Source organism: Chinchilla lanigera, unplaced genomic scaffold (assembly GCF_000276665.1).
Source record: "Chinchilla lanigera isolate Chin_1 unplaced genomic scaffold, ChiLan1.0 scaffold00032, whole genome shotgun sequence".
Classification (NCBI taxonomy): domain Eukaryota; kingdom Metazoa; phylum Chordata; class Mammalia; order Rodentia; family Chinchillidae; genus Chinchilla; species Chinchilla lanigera.
This window is the reverse complement of record NW_004955433.1, coordinates 3,509,023-3,529,671: the sequence shown is the minus strand read 5'-3', so window position 1 is coordinate 3,529,671 and position 20,649 is coordinate 3,509,023. Positions and strand designations below refer to the sequence as shown.

Here is a 20,649-nt window from a genome sequence, read left to right as displayed (position 1 = left end):
TCTGCTTCCCAGCTCCGGCATATGCATGCCATCCTGCCATTAATATCCAGTAATTGGCATGGCAGCGGGCAATACAATCATACCTTTACTGTGAGCGTTCCCTCCGTGTGGTGTGCCTGTGCAAGCACACAATTACAGTCATAATGAAGCTTTGCTAAGCAGCCCAGTGGAAAGACATTAGGCAGTTGTTCCCTAGCTCTAACGCTAGCCTCCCACCGTCACTCAGCACTTAACTCTTCACTAGCCTGGGCGCGGGCTGCCAACACTAATTTTTCTGCTGTCTTTACACACATTCCAGTATAGTCTTTAAGGCTGCACATAGCTTTTTGTTTTTGTTTTTCAACAGTTTCTCTCCCTTAACTTGGTGCTGCTTGGAAGAAAAGGCATAAACTAACCTAGGAATGACTTGGAATCGCCTTACCTGATTGATTGCCTGGCATGAAGGCAAAATGGAGTTTTATCTAGATGGTGGCCACTGGTGACAACTGGGTGATACAACTCATTTGTCATTAGTGGAAAGCAGAGCTTTATAGCAGGATTTCCAATGGGATTCTGTATTCTTTAGCACATTCCTAGATAAGTAAGGCGAAGAGAGGATGTTTCTCATTGTTTATTCTCTGCCTAAGAGCGCAAGCATGAGGGTAATAACCTTAGTCCTTTTGTTAGAAAGACACCGTCCTCTGTGTTTGTCTGTTCCCAGCACGTGGGGATCTTGAAGGAACATGAATCTCAGGAAATCCTGAAAGAGTTCATGGAAAACCAAGGCCCACAAGGAGGGGAACCTCATTCTGTTATCCATCTGCTCACACTGTGGCTGCAAAATGAACATTTGGTCTCTGCTTCCCTGACCTATTTCTCCCCCAGTTAAACTCCAGTTTACTACAACTTCACAATACTGACTGTAGCAAGCAGACAGCATCTCAGGATAAAACACGGAAAGCTAAGATGGGCAATTTCTTAAACACATAGGACAAGTTCTGTAGAATAAATCAAGCTTATCCTAAATATAACCCTAGGAGAAAAAAATAAAATCAAAAGTCAGTTGCAAGCGGGGAGGTGAGGATGGGGAGAGGCAATATCAGCAAAGAGATAAAAAGCAATAAAAAGACCGAGAAGAAAATTACATGACAACCTTATTACTGGTGTTCAGGAACCATAGCCTCTCTGTCAGAAAAATACCAGATCACCCATTTGAGAACTTCATAAAACTAAATGATCAATAGATTATAGCTCTGGCCCTCCTTCCACACGGCATAAAACAAATAATAATATCTCCAATAAATATAACAGATAGGGCAATCTTTCCCATCTCCTGCAGACCCCAGACCAAACATGCCACAAGATCTTTCCATCCCTTGTTCAGGAGGATACTAAGCAGTTTGCCAGACTCCCAGTCAAGCACAGCCTCACCAGCTGTCTTCCCATCATGCATCTTTAAATACAGAGTCTGGACAGAGCTGAACTATAACGTGCTCCTGAAGGCTTTTATTCTGCAGGAAGACCTGGGGTAAACCCCTGTCAGTCAGCATTTTTTGAACTGAAACTCTCCAGGCGCTAACACCAGCACATACCTTTCATATAAAGACAAATAACTTGTAACCATGGCCCAGTGACAGGCTGAGAGAGTGATACTCATTCTGCCTCTGCTTCACTATTCCTTCTGCCAGCCTTCGTATTTTTGTAAAGCCCTTTCACAGTCACTCTTCTGGTTCAAACCCTGAAACAAGAGTCAAGGTATGATATTAGGACCCCCGTTGTACAACCATGTAAACTAAGACTTGGGAAAGACAGGGCACTTTGCCAGCTCACATATCTAAGATCCCAAAGTCCATTCCTTTCCAGGGTCACTGTGCTGTTAACTGGTGTATTCTTTATGTGAGAACAGCTAATATGTGAACACAAGAGAGTGGAAATAAGGACTTTGGTATCAGTGACCTGATTTTACTGCCTGCTGGCTAGCAGCACTATCATAAGCAATTTTAAATCCCGCTGACTTTTTTCTCATCACTGAGAGGGGATGATGCTAATAACAGTCCTTCCTTCACAGATGAATCTGCATTATAATGTTAGTGTGTAACAGTCTAAAATGCTTCCTCTGGTGCATTTCCTTCTCTGTCTTTTTCCTCCTCTTTCTTGTAATAGACACTTTGCATTGTTACTCTTTCAGTTCAGGAAAAGTTTAGTGTAAATACATTTTGTAATATTCCAGCTCTTTGGAAATCAGTAAACTAAATAACCTAATGGCAACTCTCTTATTTAAATAGAATAAGATTAACCAGAGCAGTTCATTCTTTTGCTATGCCTGATTAATTTTCCTATGATCCCAAGTTATGATCCCATTCAAGAATCAATCTCCTCTTTGTCAAATGGAAAGCATACACAACTGTGTTACAGGTGCTGAATAAAGATTAGTTATAATCGGACAGGTGCAGTAGTGCATGTCTGTAATCGCAGCACTCAGGACTATTGCAAGTGTGAGCTCAGCCTGGGCTACATAGAGAATTCAGGCAAACCTGGACTATAGACTGAAAAACCTTGTTTCAAAAGTCATAAAACAAGATTAGTTACAATCAAGGAGTACATGTGCACAGCACAAAAATTTAACATGACACCTTACAATCAATTCTTTGTCTTTTCTTCTGTTTAGTACTCGCTTATCACCTCAAGTACTGGTCCACCCTTTCAAGAGTATCCTCAACTTTTACATCTCCTCTTCCCCAACTGCAGCTGACCATGCTAAGGCCTTCAACTTCATTAAGCAAAGCCATTTAGTCTCCAGAATTTAACTCTCACGTGCAGAGCATGCTCAGGCTCTCTTTCTTTGGGATTCTCCACTGGACAGGAGGCTACCATTCCCCACCCATAGACTTTTCAAACTACATGGCAGTGTGAGTGAGCAGCATAGATACAAAGTCAACGGTAAAAAATCACTGTGTTTCTACATGCTAGCATTTAAACACTCTGTAAGAATAAGAAAATCCACTTATGATAACATAAAAAAGAGAAACATAGAAATAAATTCATCAAAAAAGTGTAAGGCACTCATGCTAAAACTATAAAATGCTACTGAAGAAAACTAAGGAAGGACTAAATAAAAGGAAAGATACTCTGCGCTCATAGACTGGAGATTTTTATACTGTTAACTTGGGAATAATTCCCAACCCAATCTACAAATTCAGTGTAATGCCTACCAATATGCCTGCCCACTGTTTTGCAGCACCAACACATTGATCCTAAGTTCATATGGAAACACAAAAAACTCTAAACAGCCAAAACAACACTGCAAAGAGAAAATGTGGAAGACTCACACTTCCTAATTTGGAAACTTACTACAAAGCTACAGTAATCAAAACAGTCTGCTACTGTCAAAAGGATAATCACATAAACCAATATAATATAATTTAGATCAAAAATCATCCCTTACACTTAAGGTCAATAAATTTTTGACTAGGATTCTGAGATCCCTGAATGGGAAAGATTTTTTTTTTAAACAAATAATGCTGTACCAAGTAGATATCCACTTGCAAAAGAATGAAATTGAACCCTTGTTTTACAATATGGACCAAAAAATACCTCAGAATGTATCAAACAATAAACATAGGAATTAAAAGTATAAAACTTTTAGAAGAAAACATAAATCTCTGTAACCTTGGATTAGGCATCTCATATATGACACCAGAAACACAACTAAAATAGAGAAATAGATCATTAGACTTCATTGAAATTAAAAACTTTTACTTCAACAGAGACTTCATTATGGTCATTATGGTGGAAAGAAAATGCACAGAATGAAAGAACATATTTGCAAATCATATATCTGATAACACAGTTGTGGCTAACACATATGAATAACTCTTACAATTTACTTCCTTTAAGGTACTGAATTTAAAAAATAGGCAAAAGATTTGAGTAAACATTTCTGCAAAGAAGATATATCAATGGCCAATAAGTAATAAAAAGGTGCTCGAAATCATCAGACATTGGGAAATACAAATACAAATCTTAATAAGACACTATTTCTCACATAAAACAATGGCTGTAATCAAAAGGACAGACCATAACAAGTGTTGATAAGGACATACAGAGACCGGAATACCATATATCATTGGGAGTGTAAAAGTGAACAACTGCAGTGGAAAAGTCTGACAGCGCCTCAAAACTTAAATATAAAAGTTTTTACATGACCCAGCAACTCCACCTTTAAGTATATACCCCAGAAAATTAAATACATATGTTTGCACAGTAATTTATTGACAGATGTTCACAGCAGCATTATTCATAATAGCTAAAAAATATGTGGCGATGGAGAATATATTAGTGATTTCCGGGGAATGGAGTGGAGTGACACTTTTTTCAGGACTCATACAATCATCCTGGAAATGGTGAGTTTTCTAAAAGTTTGTGACTTTATCTAAAAACATTGAATGCAATGGTATATGCCTGTATTTCCCAGACACTTGCAAACCTGAGGTAAGCAGGACAAAAGTTTGAGTCTAGTCTAGGCAATTTAGCAAGACCTGGTTTCAAAATTTAAAGCAACAAAAAAGTCTGTAGGTATAGTCAGTGGCAGTGTATCTGGGTCCCTGGGTTCAGTCTCCAGAAACACACACACACACACACACACACACACACACACACACACACATACACACACGGAGTACTGTATACATAGAAAGGGTGTTTATGGTATGTAACACATCTCAATACAACTTTTATTTAAACAAAAAGCTGAGGAACTTGCTATTGTCAATTTGTATAGGTACCAAATATACTAGATACTGTATTCTGAAATGTTATTGAGAATCCCGTGTAACAGACTTTTATAAATGAAACACACTGGAATTTTTTCCTGAGCCATTTATTTCTGAACTAAATTCTCCTCTTTTCTTCTTATTGTCACTGTTGTGGGAAATTAGTGTTGTACAATAGAAGAAGCACCAATGAAGAAACCAGAAGATTTGGATAGGAGACTGACTTAAATACCAGCCAGTTATTTCACTTTCCTGAGTTCCCTTAATCACCTAACAGAAAAGAGCGTGATAGTTATTGATATAGGTTAAGTTGGCCGAGCCAGAGTGCCCAAACACTTCTGAGTGTTTCTGTGAGAGCTATTCTGTTGAAGTTAAAAACAGATCATTTCCCTTCCCACTGTGGATGGACATCATCCAACCAACTGAAAGTCTGAACAGAACAAAGATTGACTTCTTCTGAGTAAAGGGAAATCTTCCACCTTTACACTTGAACTACTATAACAGCAGCTCTTCCTATATCTCCAGCCTGCCAGCCTATCCTGATGATCCTAGGTTTGCTAGCCACCATAACAATGTGCATCAATTCCTTACAACAGAGGTCTACACAAATACACACACACATACACACACACACACACACACACACACACACACACACACCCTACTGGCTCTGTTTTGTTTTGTTCTGTGGAGAATGAGGACTCATACAGAGAGTTTGCCTTACCAAGTTTGAAGATTTCTCCCGTCTCCATGAGTTGCAGCCATCGAAAGTATGTATATGTGGATTGAAAGCTCCAGTTGCTTCTAGAGTATTTTGGAAGTTCCTTATCAATTGCACTGAAATAAGGCAGCAATTTGGTAAGCGTTTAGAGATATAACACTTTCACCAACACAGCTGCCTAAAACTGTCCCTAAAGTTTAGAATGAAGTATGATGTTCCCTAAATGTCTATGTGCTCAGAATATAAGAGCAGGTGTTCACAGGATTTAAGGACAGCCAGACCTGTTCAGTCCGGCTGATATAGTGGCACGCATGCAACCATTTACTTTTGAGTTAGACAAGTCCTGACATTCTTACCAAGCAGAAGTTATCAGTCTTTTTCATTATCAGTCACAAAAACTAAGTTTTCATCATTAAAGTATAGCCAATTCCATGCTATTTTACAACTATCAAGATGTGTATTGTTCATAGCTTTTCATTTTCTGTATCTTTGGCAGCCTGAGCTTTTGCCATTTCATAGCTCATCTGCACCTCCACCAGCATTGCTGCACTCATTACTGCCTCTGGCACAAGGCTTGGTGACACAGGCAGTTGATGCAAATGAGATTTTTAGATTATCCATGCTCTCCCTTTCTACCATGACCATGGGTAATCAAGAATTGACTATGCAAAGAGGAAGAAGGCAATTAGGCAGTAGATAAGGAAAGCATCACACATAAACTCACTAGGAATGCCTTACAGGGATTATCAAGGAGAGAACACTTTGAAAATAAAATGTTTTTTCAAACTAATGTTACCTGATGTTTTCTAAAATAACTTCACATAAAATGATCAAAAACTTATATCAATAATTCATCAACCCATTTCAGAGCAAGGAAAACACCTTCATTACTTTTCAGGGTCTAAAAGAAGATATACAGTGATTTAGTGAAACTATCAGTAATTTCCATTCAAAAAGTGTGCATTTATAGCTTCCTGACTTCCAGAGAGAGGGTACCAGACAGGCACTGAGAATACGAAGATGATGAGAGGGAGAATTTCTATTTACATTTTGGTGAAGCAGATAAACAAATACTTTAAGTTTAACAGGGCTAATCCTACAAGGGAATTCCTGAAGTGTTAGGAGAGGAGTTCATTTAACTAAGTCTGACAGGTCAAAGTGGACTTTTTGTAAAAACCTTTCAGTTAAGTGGTTGAAATGATTAAGAGCTAGGTTCCTTTAAAAAGAAAACGACAATTTTAGGCAAATAAATGCATGAACAAAAGCATGAAGAATCAAGAGAAATTGATATTTTGGGGCAACTAGCAGTTTGAAATCCTAGATTCTAATATGAAACACATGTAGAATCAGCTAATAAAAAAAAGAGACATAGAGCTGAGGACCAATGGAACAGATTAGAAAATGCAGACACAACTACAAACACACTCAGCCACCCTATCTTTGACAGAGGCCAAGCATGTTCCCTGGAAGAAAGATAGCCTCTTTAACAAATGGTGCTGGAAAAGCTGGCTTTCCACATGCCCAAGACTAAAGGTAGACCCATGTCTATCACCATACACTAAAGTCAAAATGGATCAAAGATCTAAATATTAAAAAAGAAACACTAAATCTACTGGATGAGAAAGTATGTAGAGATCTAGAAGACACAGGAGTAGGCACAGAGTTCATGAACAAAAACCAAACTGCAGGGAAATATTTCAAAGAATCAAAAACTGAGATCTCATCCTATTAAAAAGTTTCTGCACATCAAAAAAAAAAAAAATCACCAAAAAAGTAAGTAGAAAATCCACAGAGTGGGAAAAAATTTTAACCAACAGTCCCTCAGACAAAGGACTTCTACCTAGAACATATACAGAATTGAAAAAAATCAGGCCCCCCAAATTCAAAGACCCAATCCAAAAATGGGCATCTGAGATGAATACACACTTCTCAGATGAATACCAATGGCAAATAGGTACATGAAAAAATGTTCCACATCATTAGTCATTAGAGAAATGCAAATTAAAACAACACTGATCTTCCGTCTCACCCCAGAAAAAATTGTCAGCATCAAGAAATTAACTAATAACAAATGCTGTTGGGGCTGTTGAAGGAACACTTCACCCTTGGTAGGAGTATAGATGGTAAAACCATTGTGGAAGTCAGTGTGGAGATTCCTCATAAAACTAGGATTGGAAGTCCCATTTAACCCAGCTATTCTTTTTCTGGGTATCTTCCCAGAAGAATTAAAAACATCATACCACAGTGATACATGTGCACCCATGTTTATAGCAGCACAATTTGTCATAGCTAAATCTTGGAAACAACCCAAACGCCCATCAACCGAGGAATGTATAGAAAAGATGTGGTATTTTTCTATAACAAAGTACTGCTGAGCTATAAAGAAGGATCAACTTAAGGCTTTTATGGGTAAATAGATGCAACTAGAGATTATATTCATAAGTGAAATAAATCACACTCACATGTATAAACATAATCTTGTCTCCTTAGTGTAAGAAACTAAAAGAGTAAATAAGATACAAAATCTGCAATGGATATTGAGAAAGGGAAAGAAACTGCTTAAAAGGGAAGAACAACTGGGATGGGGGAGATGAGAAAACAAGAAAGGGAAAATAAAATAATATATATATATATATATAAAATACAAGACAGCTAACATAATTATACTACTAATTTCTTGTAGTCCATTGCAAAGATTGGTTTGTGCTTACATTGGTTGATTAATTTTTCATGCCTACATTTTTTAATCTGAGCAAATACTTTGAAGACAACAATATGCAATACATTAACCATTGTTAAGTTTTTATTGTCCTGTTTTGAAACTCTGTATCATTTTTACTTCTTTTTCCATCTTTTTCTCTTTAAAATATTAAAAAAAAAAAAAGAAAGAGAGACATAAAAGACTCATGGAATTACTTTAGTAACCCTTGCTAAAACATTTGGGCTTGATCCAGTAAAGATGAAGTGCTATTGAAGAATTTTGACTGTGAATGGTGTGGTTAAATTAGCATTTTAAATTGATCACCCACAGAGACAATGTGGGTAGGTCTGATTCATAAAAAAGAGGATATGAACAAGAAAAATCATTGATATCTAAAGCAAGCTAAAACAGGAACACTTTAGCTAAAAAAAAGATTAATGCAGGTGAGAATAAAAGAAAAGATTTTGACACATTTAGGGGGTGAATTGTCAGACTGTTAAATAATTGAATACAGTAGGAGAGGGAAAGCAAAGGAGAGACGCCAGACAGAAAATACAGAAAGGGTGAGGCGGCTTGGTGGTTGAGGAGCTCTGCACTGGCACGCGGAGGCATCCAAGAAGGAAGGAAAAGCAGGTATTTACATGTTTAGATGTGAAGCTCAAGTAAAATCATAGAGGATAATCCCTATTCCAGAGATATACCATGGTTATTCAAATTATGAGAGCGAATGAACCCAAGGAGCTGGTGTAAAATACGGTTTCAACTTTGACTATGCATTACAGTCAATATGAAAAGACACTTATCCTCAAGCATTGCACAGAGCACTGAAGATGGAATTTCTGGGACACAGAATCTAGAGTTATGGTGTTAAGTAAGAATAAAGGCCCAAGATAACAAGCCTATAAAAAAAAACAAAGAAAAAATAGGCACAATTGTATGAAGAGAACTAAAAAGAGAAAATACATGACTTCTTCCCAACTCATATTTTTATTCACTAGAATAATCATTGTTTTAAAGTAAAGCTGCGATGTGGCGTTACATTTCATTTCAGAAATCCCTGACCACCACAACAGCATAGCACCGCAAGAGACTAGCTTCGGTTTTGCCAATACAGGATCAATTAGTTAGTTATGCTTCATTATAAATGGGTTCCAAAAGTTTAATTTCCTTTACAATATGGTGAAGCATGTATTTTTATAACTACATATATATATATTCAATAACTATAAGAATCCTAAGATAAAATCAAAATCCTTTACTGAATCAATCATTTTTGAGGATTTATCTGTTTAGCAGCTTTATTTTCCTTGTGATTTACCTAAAGGACGATGTGCTGGAGGATGATTAGAACTTGACTGTACTTATAGATTAAAATTTAAAATTTAATGCATACATACACACACATATATATTTATAACATTCCATCCCCAAAGTATTAATGTATGTTTGTGTGCCCAAAAATTATATTAGAGTTTTATTGATTGAGGCAATATAAAAACCATTCTTGGATGCAACTGAAAATGTGATTATGACCTCTAACAATGGCAATTTAAGTATTAATTTCCATCTATCTCAGCAACTGGCAGCGTCCATCAATTATAACATTAGCTGCCCAGTGATTGCAGCTGCAAAAAACAGAATTAATGTTTAAGCCACTGTCATTCACCTGAAATTTTACAGTTCTAATTAGTGAGCCAGGAAGCCTGTCAACAACTAAATGTCAAGTGACTGGCCTGCAAAGACAGACTTTCCCAACACTTGCCCAGACTTGTTCATGCAGCATTGCTGTATCAGTCCTTCCCAGCTCAGAATTCACACTGTCCAAAAAGATCCTTTGAGCCCACCCACAGTCTGCAGAAAGTGGTTCCCACTCCCTCTTCTTCATGCCTTCTGGCTTTTCCAAATCCTCACATAGCAATTCTTTATTCATTTGCTACAATTTTTGAGAAAACATTCATAGGTGTCAGACACTCAGCTAGGCATTGTGGATATACTGATCAGTACAAAGAAGAGGTCCTTGCTCTCAAGATACTTACATTCAAAGTAAGATAAACACCTTGATGGACATCAGTGAATTAAAGAAGAGAATATCATTTTGATACGTTCTTTGAAAAGAATCTAAAGAGTCACCTGACTGACAGTGAGAAGCTGCTTTGGCCTTAGTGGCCAGGGAGGCCCTTGGGTGGGGGCTGAGCTGAGTGTGCTGATAAAATGGAGCTGGATTTCAAGGGCTGCAGGAAGAGCATCCTAGTGAAAGGGTAAGAAGGCCCTATCCCGAAAGTAAATGAAAAACTTTGAATATTTTGAAAAAGTGAAAATGCAGTGTGGAACACAGAGGCCTAAAGTCAGATTAATCCAAGCTGAAGTCAGAGACATGGGTGGAGTCCATGTGAACAATGCAAGGAGTTTGGATTTCATTCCAAGTACAAAGAGACATCACTGGAAAGTTTTAAACTGATTTATGTTTCTTTAAAGTCACTTACTTTGGCCACTGTGTAAAGAATGGATTATAATCCTTGAAAAATGTTTACACATTTACACTAGGAATACAAATAAAAATGCTCATAGCAATATTTTTATAACAGCAAAAAATGGAAATAGGAGAAACTGTCAGTAGTACAATGAGAATCAGTTTTGTGACAGTCCTACAATAGACTTACATAATGACAAAAAGGATAACTACAGTGGGACAATGAACATAAATGAATCAAAATAATTATGTGTTAGAAAAGCAGATTGCATGGTAATATATATTGGATGGTTCCACTTATAAAATTCAAAACCAGTGTAAACTGTGGACACACTCTAAGGTGGCACACTAGTGTAACCTCCTCTTTCAGTGCAGGTTTCTAACCAATAGAGTATTACAAAGATAAGGAGGTGTCATATACAGTCATGCTTCATTATATAAGATACCTCTTAGCAGATGGAAGCAAGACATTCTACCAGCTCTGAAGTAAGATCCTGAGAGTACATGATACAATCTATAGGTAAGAAACTTTCAAGCACCAGGAGTATACCCAAACTTCTGGCCAGCAAAAGCCCAGAACCTCAATCCTTAAACCACCAAAAGATGAATTCTGCCAACAATCTTGGGTGGGTGGAGGTAGATCTTTCCTCAGCTGACCCTTTGATGAGAATGCAGCCCAGCCAAAGACACCTGAAGTGTAGCCTTGTCAACCTGTGAGAAGAAGATCTGTGTGCATATCCAATAGACATGAACTGTAAGGTAATCGATCTGGTTATCTCTGGAGGACAGGTAGGAACAGAAGTGGAAGCAACCAAAGAGGGTCACTGTCTTGGTTCTGAGGCTTATTGCAAGAAGAAACAATATAATACAGGACACATATTTTATAAAATTATTTGTAATAGTCTCCCAAAGAATCATATACAAGAGAGTACAGGAAATCTGTCTACATGCTAGAGACCAAAGAATCCAGCCAAGGGCCTGGATCCCACAATAATGTCCTGCACGAGTCCAGCTGAAGACCTAGAGCTTTTAACAATGCCTCCCAGGCAGAGACCTAGAGCCCATAACATGCAGGCCTGTTTCACGGATCTGTGCTGGGAAGGCCCAAAGGTCCGTGGAGGAATCTGGAAAGTCTGTGCCAGTGGGATGAAGGATCTGTGCTAACAGGCTGAGGGATCTGCACTGAAGCTGGGAAACAATGGCCAAAGTAAAGACCAGAGCTCCCGCAAAAAGTACCACAGCCATCCTCAGCAAAAGAGCCCAAGCTCCTCAGATGATCAGGATGGCCGAGTTCCCATCAGGAAAACCAACATGACAAGCTTCTCCAGGAGACTGGCAATGCACCATCCTCCCCTCGGGGGCCACGAAGTGATGCTCAGAGTGAGGACCAGAGCTCCCCCAAAGTGAACCAAAGCCATTCTCAGTGCCAATGAGGTCCCAGGCTCCTCAGAAGATGAAAACAGCCAAGTTCATCAGGAAAGGCAGCAGGACAAGCTCCTCCAAAAGAACCAGCAGCTCCTTACAGCTTCTGCCAGCTCCCAACAGCCTTTCTTTGCTCCCAACAGCCTTCCTTCTTCTTTTCCCGTACTGCCTCTTATGCTGCTGGCAACAGTCCCCAGGTGGGCCTCCCATACCCAGCACCACACTTACTCAGTTCAGCTGGGGGTTATAAGTTGACCACCAGTTGTCAATCCACTACAGTCACAAAGTGAACTTAGAAGCCATTGTTAATACACTCTTTCATTTTGCTTTTTAAACATCCGCATATTCCCTAGGTTTTAACCTACCTTTCATTTCTCAAGTATACAGTTTGTTCCAGAATTCCTCCCCACCTCATGGATTCCAAAATCCCCAGATGCTCAACCACCTTATATAAAATGGCATAGGATTTGCACATAACCTACATCAACATATTCTCCAATATACTTCAAACCATTTCTAGATTGCTTCTAATATCTAACACAGTGCAAATCCTAAATAGATGTTATACTGTTGTTTAGAAAACAGTGACAAGAAAAAGACTGCACATATTTAGTACACATTCAATTTGTTTTTCAAATATTTTCTGCCCATGAATCCATGGATGTGGAACCTGTGACTAGGCAGGACCAACTAGGTTTTTTTCACCCTTTTATTTCCAACATTCCTTTGACACTGTTTAAAATTTAGTACCTTGAAAATGTTCAATGTCTTAAATCAATTCTTAAGAGTATCTGTCTTTAATTTACCAGATTAACCCATTTATATCTATTTTAGGGTCAAATATTGCTATATTTTAACGTATATTTTGCATTTTGTATACTTTCTTGGCATTCTTTCCACCATTCCTACTTTCCATGGGATACACAGTACCTCAGGTTACAAGCTTAATTTGTTTCACAATTTTGAGGAAGACTGCTGCATTTGCGTTTGATGAGGTAAATGGCCATGTTTGTGTTTTGTCACCCAGCACAGACTTTATGAATGGAAGCAAAATTTTGCCACTTTTGTTTGATAACCAAATTGTTTGCAAACAGAAGTGTTCATGAACTGAGGTACTGCTGTACAAAGTGTTCTTATTCTGTTTGTCATATTTGCTCTTTTAATAGATGGACTTACCTCAGGACTCATTGAAACTTTTTCCTAGCTAAATAAGTGCTACAGCATGCTGACATGTTACTTGAGTTACCTCAAGGCCATTACTTTGCCCATAATTCTGTATATAATTTTAGTTCTGGAGAATGTTCCAATACTCCTTCAGAGCGGAAGGAGAATCCACCAGCCTATGCTGGTTTGCCTTTTTGTTAGCATAAGAAAATTTCTGTTATAATGTTTACTTAATTTCAATTTCTTCATCAATGTGACAGGCACATAATTGTTTATGATTAGCTTTTCAGCTTTACAGATATGCCATAATATTTTGTATGAATAGTTAGTTTAATTCCAAAATAAGATATGGTATCTGATATGAGTAGGTATTTAATAATGTTAGTAAATTAATAAGTAGAGTTTGAAGAACTAAATGATTCCTCTTTTGATCATTATTTCATACATGCTGCAGTAACACCAAGAAGTTAAAATTTAAAAAGACCTGGACTTTCCTTTTCATCAAGAACCAGTGTGCTGCCCGTCACTTGCTTGACACACTGACGGCACTCCATCCGTCCATGAAGCATGTGTCCGCTTAGCCCAAGCGTGCTCAGTCACTCCAAGCATATTGCTTTTAATTAAGCACCTGTTACGTGTAAGCCATTGGGATTATTAATGTGCAGGATGGGAAAAATAATTCAGCAGAACCCACCATGAGCTTATCTTCCAGTAATGGGAGATAAATATACTCACAAATAATTAGAATGCAAGGTTTAATGTGATAAATGCAAAAGGGGATTATGAAAAGATGAATCACAAGTTCAGAGGATGGGGTTTTACAAGAGATTTTTGGACTCTGGGACTAGATCTTTGAAGAAGGCCAGAATTTGATCTTCCTAAGTAAATGTGCTTTCTCCCACCTTTAGACCTTCATACACACTATTCTAGCTGCATGTACACTCACAGCGCTCCTCAGCCTTCCTAATCTTAGCTCATCCCTAGGTTCTCCGCTTCATTGCCCATCTTTCAGGGAGTCTTGCAGCTCCCACTCTCACTTCTCTGGGCTGGGCTTAGTGCCTGTCTTACATGTGCCCCCAGAAAACTGGTAAGTGAACTCTGCTATAATTTTTATACCTGTCTACTCTGACTTTCTGCTTATTTGCAAGGTAGAATTGTTTCTGTATCTGATGAACTGTTAGCTAGAGCCCCATCGGCATCTATTTGTATGGATTATTTGTAGTGGGGCATAGAGACCTATGAGAAGCAATTTTTTAGCAAGGGCAGCAAAGAGAGAGAGACAGCAAACAGCAGACACATCTCCTCTCCCACCTGGCCCCAGAGGCTGGGTCTGACATTACTTTGAGAGGCATAAGCAGTAGGACCGGTAGTGCTGCTTGATAGTTCAGGTAACAAAGGGCAACAGAGGTTGAGCTGTGGGCATTTTTCACATTCTGCTGAAAACATCATGTTCTACCAGCCCAATGGAGACACTGCTTTAAGGATCTTGCAGGGTTGAGAATGCAGGATACTGGGCACCCCGCAGGGCATCAGACATGTTTTAGTTACTTTCCCGTCTCTGGAACAAAATACCTGACACCCACAACTTAAAGGAAGAGGAAGAGGTTTATTTTAATTCGTAGTTTCAGTCCATGCTTGACTGGCTCCCGGGCAAAAACAATATGGTGGTAGGACATGGAAGGGGAGTGGCTTCAACCACTGGCAGCTAGGAAGCAGAGAACAAAGGGGAAAGATGGGGACAAGAATATGTCTTTCCAGGTCATGCCCCCAGTGACCCACCTCCAGCCAGGCCCCAATGAATAAATCCACTGATGAGCATAGCACACCATGATCCAATCGCCTTCCACATACATGAGACTTTCTGGGACATTTTTATCTAAACCCTAACACACGTAGAAGCACTAGTAGCAGTGGTGACGCCACTGCCATTGCAGGCGCCCAAAGGAAAACAAACAGCTAGCTTAGGAGGAACACTGAGGTCTCCAAGTTAGAGCTGAACCAATGAATTCCCACACCAAATTCAGGCAATAAGATTAATGTTATTTTATCTTCATCTGAGAGGTGCTAACTCCTAGAGAAATTCTTAGGAGTCTTTCTATATCCTCAGAAAATTAATTAGGTTGTCATTTCCTGAGAGCTGGGACTGTACCTTCTTTCATACCAGGGCTCTAAATCACTGCACTGAATTGACTCCTGATTTCCTTTATGAAATATTTTAACTGAGCCTTTGAAATAGTATAGAATTTGTACTTCTCAAATATGTGTTCTTTCTTTACTCTAAGTCTTCATGAATTGTACTAGCTGGATATACATTCCTTTAAGCCTAGTGCAGTCTTAACTAATCCTAGAAGTTTTCAGGCATAAATTATTTGTAATGGAAAAGAAGACCTGTTTCAAATAGTTGATTCAGTTTCATATGTGTGAGTTATGGTAAACTTGTAAACAGATTAAAATAGAAGTGAACTTTAAAACATACTTTTCAGTCTGTTTCAAACCACATCTATTAAAATATAATATTATCTGGTATGAACAGATGGGTTTTCAAATGAATGTAATCAATCTCCACTATAACTTGGTCAACACTGAATGATAAATTTTTGAGATTGTGAAAAACGGTTTTCTCTATAATTCTCCCCCAAACAGCACTAGTTGGGAATAAATTCTTGTTTAATGAATAATGACTCCTCAGGCTTGACTATGGCTTATATAAAAGTTTCTACACATCTCATATGCTGTAATATTAGATATCATATAAATAGTCAGGCATATTCTGAGAATAATGCAGGTGCAAGGGCAAGAGTGACTCAAGCAGACTTTTTATCTGGAAAACTGTGGCTCATGTGATGAGGTAAAAAAATCAAATCTGATGTCAAAACCTCCCTGCTAGAGAAGATGATTTTCATAGTGATAGAGAATGCAGAGCAACAAAACTGATTTATTAATTAATTTACTGAGCTCATGTACCTTTAAGTAGTATTATAGATTATGGAATATAAGAAGGCTACACTCTTGCCCCAGAGAAGTAAATCAGAGAGAACTGCACAAGCTGTTGCAAGGTTGTGTGCCCTGCTGTGGAGCTGCCTGTGGGATGCCAGAGTTCCTGGATGGTCTGGCCATATGTCTTCCCTAAGAGTATATTTAAATATTTATGCAGAAAGCTAGTGGCACCAATAACAAGCTAGAATTTTGTACCTCCACTGTCAAAAAGAGCAATAAACTGTGAATATAACAATGAATATTTGGCCTAACAGTGAAAGGGGAACACAAATGAAGCCAAAATGGTTTTTAAAAAAAATTTTGAAAGGATATTTGGCTAACGTAAACAAACAAAATAAACAAACCAAAAAAATTCATTCAAAAATATTTACATAAAGAGAACAATAGAATTCCTGACACTTTAAGGTTGGGCTTGGTATCTGATCAGTACTAGAAAAGTAAGATATACTAGTACAACCCTTCTGTCCTCTGGAGTCTGTGATACACCCTTTACTTTGGCAGACTCCCATCAGAAAGTCAAAATATTAAGAAACTATTTATAAAGGGAGTTGACTCATCTGAAAATATTTGCATTACACTTCCCACTTAGCTAGAACTTAAAGGAAGGATTTTAGTGTCTTAGTAATAGCATTTCTTTGGAGAAAGACAAATGGGAGTTCAAATAGAATTCATCCTGTCTGTGCAGGCAAATACTACTCAATTTGATTCATACAGTCTGCCTAAAAATCTTTACCAATGTTTTACTATGGCAAGGTATGATGTTTAAATAAAACAGCCTCCCATTTATCTGGGTTTTTTTCTAAGTCATATAATTTTACCCTTTCAGGTCTATAAGTTCCTATTATTATTATTATTATTATTATTATTCAGTTATTATTTGGGGTGCCTTTTGTTTTTCTATCTTCTGTGCCAGTCTTAAAAATTAGGTGTACCATAAGAGAATTCTCTTAGTAATAATCTTTACCTTTTCTTCATATAGTGACTGACTCAGTTGCTTGTTCAGATACTGACCTTCCACTGTCTTTCCAGTTTAAAATTGTCTGCATTTTTGTCATTTGCTTAGCTTGGTCCCAGAACAACCTGGTCTTGATGTTAGCTGACGGCTTTTGCTGGTAACATCTTTATAGCATGGTGGCATATTCTTGCCCATTATCCCATGACTGTGCCCACAGAGTGGGTGACCCAGCAGCATTTCTGAGATGCTGTGACCCAGTGAACTTTATCTGTGTGCTTGTCCTACATGGAACTGATAATCTTCTCTCCCATTCCTCAAGCAGAACCAACTCTTATAGTTGTATAGTATGTAAACTATACAAAGGGGCCTGGCTTAGTTGACAAGGTGAAGGACCAAAGGAAGCCTGGGTGGGGTCGAGTATATGTTGGCATAAAGTGCAGGCTTTTCTCTTCACCTGGCTTTGCTTACCCTTTGCAACTTTCCTTGGACATTTCACATTCCTGGCTTCTCTAACTCCTTTGGGTCTTCACTGCTCTTTCAGCCTCACTCTCACAGCTTCACACATTGCCTTGTCAGGGGCACAGTGCCTGGCATCCCTTCTTCTGAAAGCTAAGTGGAAGCCTCCATGATCCTGTAACTCTTGTATTCTACATGCCTGTAAAACTAGCACCATGTAGATGACGCCAAGGTCTTCTGCCAGCTCCAGCAATATCTAGGTCCTTTTGCATCATGGTTGCAGAGGCCTCCATGTTCCTGGATCACTGAGCACAGTGAATCAAATCCTGCAAATCAATTCCATAGCAGGTCCTTCTCTAGGAGTGAGCACTGAAGCTTTCCTCTCAAAGCAAAGCCTTTCACTTTTCTAAGCTAGAAACTGGGGTCTTGCAGTTTCCTCAGGTAGCCTCAAGGCATTTTCTCCTTGTACTGCTGGAAAGCACTTGGGTTCTTTTTAATGCTAATGTTCTCAAATCTAGCTCTACTTGCTCCAAATTTACAGGCTCCAACTTTACCGAAGCTTCCTTTTCAGTGAAACTCAAAACTTTAAAAATCACTCAGCTGTGCTTTTATTCTTGAGTCTCAATGTAGAGCTGGCTAAAAGCCCCATCTTGAAATTTCCTCTGCCAGATTAATTAGTCTTCTGCCCTTAACCTCCATCTCCTACAAAGTCCAGGATATGAGCAAAATACACAAATTTCTGCCAAGGCATAATACACATGGCCTACACTCGAACTGCCAATGGAGTCCTTGCTCCCAACTGAAACCTGAGCATGATCTTTACCATCTGCATTTCTATCAGCAATTTGGCCCTCTGAGCTCTGATCAGAATCTCCCAATAAGCTCAGTGCACAGCATTCTAGAGCTGTTTCTCTACATGGCATCTCCAAACCTTTCCAAAATTCCTTCTGTAAAACTGGTTAAAGAGACTTCTAAACCATAAAGTGAGGTAGAGTAACATCAACAACCCCAGTTCCCTGCTGCCAAAATCTGTCTAAGTCATTTTCTTATTGTTGGGACTCAATACCCAACACTAAGAGAAGAAGAGGCTTCAGTCCTTGCATGGTTAGCTGGCTCCAGACAGAAGCAGCATGGCAGAAGGGTCTGGCAGAGGAAAGCTGCTCATCTCACGACATCCAGGAAGCACAGTGAGTCGGAAGGGAATCCTGGAAGGGAGATAAGTCCTTCCAGGTCCAACCCCCCAATGACTCCCCTCCTCCAACCAGACCTCCCTTCCTAACAAACCACACCTCCCTTCCTAACATCAAGTCAGCTACAGTGCCCCATAATTCAATCACCCTTCAAAAGCCCCACCTATGAGTACATGAGGTTCTCAGGAACATCCAACTATAAACTATAACACCTTGATTTCTCATCAGCATTGTCTTCTGTATTTTTGATACTAGCCATTCTGACTGAGCTAAGATGGAATCTCAAAGTACTACTACATCTCCTTTCAGTTCCAAGATTCTATCTCATATTTGTTCATATATAGCTTTTCTTGGTTTAGTTTTGATGGTTTTTATTTCTTACTATCTTTTTGGTTTTATGAACATCATTCTTTTAGTTGTCCCTTTGAAATATTAAATATATTTATATTAAAAATAAGATGTCTCTATAGACACTTTTGTTTTGGGAGGGTGAATTCTCTTTGGATGATTCTTATGGGATATCTTTTACAACATTAGAATCACTTATGTGCTTCAAATAAAAATTTTCTGCTGCCTTCAACATAAGTGGGATTTTTCTGGTTGTTTTGTTTTGTTTGCTTTGGTTTATGTTTTGTGACAAGGCCTTACTATGTATTCTAGGTTGGCCTTGCACTCATAGCTCGCCTCCTGACTCAATCTCCCGAGAGCTGAGATTACAGGCATGCACCACCACATCCAGTTTACCTGGGAGTTTCTTCAATGGATGTGTTGGTATGTATGTGTATCTGTTCTACACACATTATTTCTTTTTTCATGCTCTCCATTTTTCATTCATTGAAAGGGGAAATCCTATCAGATACTCCCATTTACATGAAGTGGGATGGTTTCTGACTCCAGCTATACATGACTGTTTTCAATCATATTTAACACATAAAACTCGAATGTCCAGTCTTTACATATATCTATCTGCTCATATACCATCAGGCCAATAGTTTCAACAATTGCTTACTTCTGTATGTTCCATTTTTGTTCTAAGGAGTTAGTCTATTTGTGCAGCCATATTATTTTTAAACTATTTTTAGCACGTAACATGCAAGACAATGTTGGGAGCGTGGATAATTTCCATATGAACTCACAGCACCACTGGTCTTCACATCATTGGTCTTCACATACTCACTTTCCTCCAGCCACTCACAAGCTCAGACCAGCATAACTTTTGCTCCCTAGCTAGCACCCTTTCCTCAGGTTCTCCCTTCACTCCATCTTCTATGTTGCCAACTGAATGAATTCCTCAAATACTCTTTCTTCTAAATTTTTCACTGACAATTTCCTATTGAATCATATCAAAGTATCTCCACTTGCTTTTGGACAAGCAGTACAATTTACAATGGAGAGTTCAGATTTTTCAAGTCATTTCTGTCTCAAAACAATTTTTTGAGAAAGGGTCTCACTATGTAGTTCAGGCTGGCTGGGACTCACTATGTAACCCAGCCTGGCCTTGAACTCACAGTGATCCTCTTGCCTTAGCCTCCCAAGTGCTGGGATTATAGGTATGTGCCACAATGCCTAGCTCTGTCTCACAAAATTCTACCAGCAGTAATAATTTTATTTCAATGGTCCAACCTTATTATAGTTACATTAGTATACCTTTTTAAAACACAAATAAATCAATAAAATAACCTTTCAAATTATGCAGTGATGCCTGGAGTAATTAAACAGAAGATCAAGAGAATCACCCCCAAAGACTGTTGGTTCAAGATTGTCGGTTCATTGTTGTTCTACCAACAGGTATTTATATTAATTCTAGCCTTTTGTTGTTATT

At 38.5% G+C, this 20,649-nt stretch overlaps 1 long non-coding RNA gene across 2 annotated transcripts in view; it reads right to left on the bottom strand.

The window, feature by feature from the left end:
* Positions 1–20,649, bottom strand: part of LOC102023289 — a 106,346-nt gene that overhangs the window by 16,365 nt on the left and 69,332 nt on the right. The window contains exons 5-7 of one of the 2 annotated variants that reach the window (XR_001234738.1): positions 5,476–5,588; positions 1,572–1,717; positions 422–621 (exon numbers count right to left, since the gene is read on the bottom strand). This is a non-coding gene — a long non-coding RNA (uncharacterized LOC102023289). The remainder of the gene's footprint in view (positions 1–421; positions 622–1,571; positions 1,718–5,475; positions 5,589–20,649) is intronic. The other variant, XR_001234739.1, reaches the window with a different exon arrangement.